Consider the following 6201-nt stretch of genomic DNA (forward strand, 5'->3'; position numbering starts at 1 on the left):
CTTTTGGACCCAGAATACATAAATAAGTCAATAGAGTGTAGTCCAGATAATTTGAGATAACTTTTTGTGTGTGTGCTTTAGGATATTCGCAACAGGCAAAAGAGCTGAGTACTGGTGCCACAATGCAGAGCAGTGGAGGGTACTGGCAATAAGGAACAGCAGTCTGAAAAAATGGGATTTGCAGTGCCAGGAGGTGAGACGGCACAGGTGCAGCAGTGATCTGTGTACATCTGATGGACCAAAGATGTATTAATTTTGCTGTGCATGTGCAGCGTATTTCCAAGATAGGTCCAAGGCATCCCCTCTTCAGGTCTGCACCAGTGCAGCAAGCAGCATTTGTCTGGGGTTTGCTGGCACGCAAAGGTGTGGGCCAAGCTGCTCCAGCTATGGAGCTCGACATCCAGAAATTCCAGGCAAAAAGCCAATGCCTTCAAATTTTGCCTGTACACAATTATATTTAAATGACTTGGGAGTTGTCAGAATAGTCCAAAGATAATTTTTTTTATGATGATGATTTTTGAATACCTAAATTTAATAAGGCTGAATTTGTAATAAACACTGTAGTGCAAAACATGTAGGTGTGTCTAAAGTTTTATGATATAAATAATAAAAATGCAAATAGTATAAATAAATTATAATGTATGATAAGCAATATGCATTATGTGATATAAATAATGAATATGAACTTTTCTGTGAATTATATTCCTCATGGGTATGTCTCTGCAGGATTGGATAATATCTACCATAAGGATTGCTATGACTCCTGCTTTTTATTTATTTAAGGCAATGTGGCCAACACATACCACTTTCCACAGCACTCTTCAAGAATATGGAAATGTCTTATAAATATTGAAAATTGCAGAGCATCGAAGGCGCACATTGGAAATCAGGGATCCATGAGACAGGGACAGCAGAGAGGGCTCAGAGGGGTTCAAGGCATGTGCTCACATGAAGAACTGTGAGCCCAAAGGGCTGCGCTTGGCTACATTTGGAGCAGCTGAAGTGCAAAATCCCTCAGCAGTGCGAGGTATGTCTCTTCCTTTGCCCTGATCTCCTATAGAAAGTCACAACAACTTGCAAAGCAAAACTCAGGATAACCATAACTGCATTTTGTATCAAGACAGCATGAAAATTTGGAAATGTTGGTATGAGAGCACAGCTTTCTTTTCAGCCTACTTCCCAAATCCATTGCAGATCAAATACCTAAAACTGAAATGGTCATTTTTTCATGTCATTTTACTTTTGTCTGGACAATTTCAAAGTGAAAATTCATGGCTGAAACTCTCACAGGTATGCTTGGTATGCATGCCTTATCTGTAAATCTCAGTACTTACAGAAGTAGCTGGTGCTGTTCCCAGCTGACCCATAAGGCACAGTAAATGAAGCGGTTTCTTTGACAGAGAATTGTAAGTAATAAGGGTGTAGCACCTGGGAATTGCCTGCGTAAGGCTGTTTTTACCCCTCTCCTGAGGCAGCTGACCTGCATGTTTTACAAGGAGTCGCTGTTAAGATCTACTGTGCTGGGACAAGCATTTACTGCCCCTCGCTATGCCACAGGGAAGCTGTGGGCCCCAAAGCATTTAGCTTAAATAAAATCATCATTGTAAAAGAGCTGGTGCTCCTGACAGCCACGCTAGGAAGCTGCAGATCCCCCAGATGGTCACAAATCCTCAGGACCCGACTATGGCTCTTTTACAGCACACCCTTGGCTTCGGCCGCTTGTGTGGTTGGTAGGCTGAATTGATCAAACTTCTGCAGAGCATCAGTAAGAAGTAACTGTGGATTAAACTCTGTTCCAGCAAAGAGCTCACCCTGAAGAAACCGTGTCCTTTAACAAAAATTAGCTGAAAACAAAATCCACAGTCAGGCACATGGAGATTTTCCTTTTGTGTTTTCCTCATGCAGCCTTGAACTGCCCACATAAATAACAAACGTGGGTGCAGCCTCATGTTCAATACTCTGCAGTTAAAACCTGCTATTATGATAATCTCTGTTTTTGCACATACAGCCTCACTAAGGGAAGGAAGAGTCTTTTAAGCTTGTACATCTGCCACGTTGAGGGAGGCCTGTTTTACTGACAAGTCAGTGAGCGCCATGTGTGGGGCAGGCTTGGGAGGTCAGACAGCACGCTAGTCTTACACGACCCTTGCTGAAAGTCTTAACAAAACCCTGTGGAGGTTTTCCTCCAAGCTCAGCAGCCAGTGGAGGTCTCAAGCCTCTTCAGAGCCTTCCTGTGCTGCCTGTGGGAGCGAGGAGGGACTTTCCCAGACGTGTGGCAGCAGGACCCACCACCAGCTGCTGCGCGGCCACCACAGGCACCACCTAATGGCTCCTGTGTCCAGCCACCGCAGGAGCATCCTTTGAAATGCCCAGCATGTGGGAAAGGAAAAACCCACTCCCCAGGCTTCAGGGGCTTGGCTCAGTGAGGCAAAAACCTGGGAGAGGAGCAACCTGCGGCCTCTTCCCCCGGAAGGGCCGTCGAGAGAGTGGATGTGAACCTCTCCTTGCTGGAGGCTCAGTAACTTCCCCAACCTTCTTCTTCTTCCAGGTTGAGCCCTGTGTACATAAACAACAAGTGCTAGCCTTCAGGCAGCACCTTCAAAACTATACGATCTCAGCTGGGTTCTTTTTTTTTTATTTATTTTATTTTATGTGGGTGTTCTTATTTTACCATGAAATAAAGTCAAGTGCTGTTCAAAAGGCATTTTCAGTATTCTTCTGGTTAATGTGAAGGAATTGCATCTTGAATTACCTTGTGAACATTTTCACATCTAAAGGTATTTTTCTGCATGTGCTTATGATGGATGAAATATCAGTCACATTGATAACAGGCTCTGTGTCTGTTGCCTTGGTGCACACAAAGTGCAGGGTAGAAAGAGGACCACAAGGTTCTCTTTAGACTAAGCGTAAGTTAAATCACTATATAGGTTCTGGTTATAACAATAACTGCACTTGCAAGGCAAGATGCACCTGTCTCTGAAGGGAAACAGCTGACTGGCATTATCAGGGAAAAAAAAAAAAAAGACATGTTTGTAAATGGATCAATAATAATGGCAATAATTGTCATAAGATTTATAATAGTTCATGCAGAAAATGTTTCTCAGTTGCTCAGAGCGACTTCTCAGATGTAAGAGAATGTATCATAAAATAATTTTAGCAAAGTTTAAAAAAAAACCAACAACTCTGGAGGCTTCTTTTTCATAAGTGTGAACATCATGGAGTGAAAATGCTCTTTTTGCAAAACTCATGAACGTGCACTGCAGTTGGTCAATCCATGTCAATCTGCAGTCATACATACAGTTCACATGATAGGGTCAGCAGACTAAAGGTGGATGAAAATGTGCTGCCAATCATTTGTTACCTTCTCCTTCAACAGAAGACTATTTGTGTCTTGGCTGAAAGGGGCAGATTGATGTTTTTAGCTCTAATGTCTTAAAATCGTTTGTTTTATCAACATCCTACTGATTACTGATTACTTCAAGTAGCAATGAAAATTCATTAGGAATATTTTGAGATGCAGTAAGTGCACTAAAGTCTAAATGGTTTAACATTGATAGTGTATCTTCGTTTTCAACAGATGATGCTGGTGTTTACTCTGAGAGGGGCTATCTACAGACATGGGGAAAAGCAGAAGAACCAGTTGGTTTCACACAGCTCATACACTGCAAAATACAAAGCCCGTTGTGGGTATGTCATCACTTCAGGTTGCAGACTTTGTAACAGAAGTTTTCAGTCATTTTTCCCTGTTTCCCACAGGAGTATCAGAATTACACGCGATACTTCGTTTTGTCAGCTTTGAATACATCTTCCTCTCTGCTATCCCAGATACCACAAATTACCCTTGTATTGAGAGTCAGGATTGCTTGTCATTTGAAGTTACTTCAGGATGACAAAGATGAGCAAGATACAGAAACACCTGCCGTGACTGAACACTACTCATCTTTCTTTCAGTGTGATAAATGTGTTCCATGGTGTCATCTTGCAAATGCTAACATTTGTGACAGTATGCATTCATTCAAAGGTGAGTTATGACAAAAACTGATGACAAATCCTTCAGTCATATATGGCTACCTAAAACAGGGATGAGCATTCCATGAGAAAGGGAAGATAATTTTATTCTTCAGCAAACACCGGCTCTCAAACACCTGACAGTGCTTGACTTCATAGTGGATTTCATCTACAAAATTGCTTTGATTTGGTTTTCTCTGAGAACAAAAAGACCAAGTGTTTAGAGAACTGTGTCTGTTCTTGAAGGACTGAGAACTGACAAGAGACTAGATATAGACAGCTGAGTGAGGGCTACAGTCTACTGCCACATGCATCAGTGTTTTTGAGGTCATTGTTTAAAAGCTATCTGATATCCAAATCCAAACCTCTTTTGTCTCAGTCTTTTGGAGATTTTGTGATCATTTTTACCTCAGCTGTGGCAACAGAAAGAATGTGGGTAAACAGATGTGGGAAGGTTGCAGGTATCAGCATATTGCAGCAAGGGTGAGCTTCAAGTAATATTTGTTTTAATGTAAATATAAGAATTCCGTGTGTAAAAGAAAGATATATTACAGTGTGTTAGAACTGATAATTAGCCTTTTAAGCATTATATTTAGGTTAAAGATAACTGAATCTGTGGCTAGTACAAATGTGACCTACCAGGGCTCCCTAAAGTGTCCTTTACAAGATATGTTTTCATTTTTCTTGAGGTTGCTTCTTATTTCTATCCCCAAAACAGCAGCTGAGATATGTTGTTGGTTGGCTTTGCTCTAAGTGATGCTCAAATTCCAAGGCCGAGTCTGTAAAGACATGTCCTGCTCTAGCAGAGGTCTGTTGAGTACTGTTGATGAACCTCTCACGACCTCAAGAAAATTGGCCATGACCATACTACAGGAGAGTTGCTGCCAGAAGGCTTCAGCTAGCCAGAATTGCACCAGCTGGAGAGTGAGGGGCCAAGCAGCCACACCACTGCTAATCTACCACCAGGCTAACAAGTAATCTCCGCTTAGAGGTAAGGCACGGTGTCACATTAACCCGTACAAATTGCTCTCATGATGGAGCTAATGCCTCTTCACTGTGCTGCAGCTCGCTGGTGTGGATATTCCAGTTTGGGTCTACATGAGCTCAAGACCTCTTGGTGCACACTCCTGTACAGTGTATTAATTCAATGTAAATCATGAATTTGTTTTATATGAGTTATATTATGGGTTTATGAATATTAATTTGGCAAAATACTGCAGAGTTTGCCATTCAGTATAGGTGCCATATTTCACCATGAAAACTGTAGTAAAGTTGCAAGTCTCTGTGAGTACATCAGGTCCAGGCTTGGATGCAGACCTGGAAGACAAAATCCACCATATGGTTTTTGGATGCTTAGCATCCTGTGGGCTTCACAATGTTTCACAGAAAACAACTTCAATCTGCAAGTGGTGCAGCTGATTCCAGTCATACAGACAACTGAAATACCAGGTTGAGGCACACGTTAGTTCAAAGGGAGAGCCCTACGAGCATGGCTGGTTTGTTTTCGAGCTGGCTGACGGATCAACCCGCAGCCAGGAGGCCGTGGTTTGTCTCTTCTGCATCATGCTCGCAGCACATCGCAGGCAGGCTGTGGCAGGCCCTGAGCTGTGTATGCACAGCCAGATCCACATGTAGGGAGACTTCACAAGGCACAGTCAAACCAAAGCCTAGTTTTTGTTCTCTCACAGAGGCTATAACCTGACTATACTATCTTTTTAATGATAAACTCTTTTTTTTTTTTTTTTCCTGCAGCTATGTGTTAGCTTAATAGCAGCTAGATCATTTTTTTCTCCTTTGATTGCCAAAGATAGGGTATCATTTCCTTTTTAAACGGAGTCCAAGAAAGGCATCTTTCAACCTGCAGGTGGCAAGTTTCAGAAGCATCCACCACCCTCCGAAGCAAACAGCTGCCCGCGCTGCCTCCTGCATTTACCTGCCCCAATGCAAATCCCAGGGGAGACGCGAAGCGGCAAGCACGGCTGTGAATTGCTCCTTTCGCTGGGGAGTGGCAGGAAGGAAAGCGTTAAATGCCGAGGGTAAACATCACCCTCTTTGTTACCGAGTCAGCAGAGCAGAGAGGATCCCGCTGACAAACCCAGCCTGGCAGCCTCTCCCCAGCCAGACTGGTTATTGCTCCGGAGGCTCTTACTCATTTGAATTTAGGAGGAGCTGCCTCTCTCCCTCCTTCCCTCC

This window comes from Anser brachyrhynchus (assembly GCF_964034855.1).
Source record: "Anser brachyrhynchus genome assembly, chromosome: 3".
In the NCBI taxonomy this organism is placed as follows: Eukaryota; Metazoa; Chordata; class Aves; order Anseriformes; family Anatidae; genus Anser; species Anser brachyrhynchus.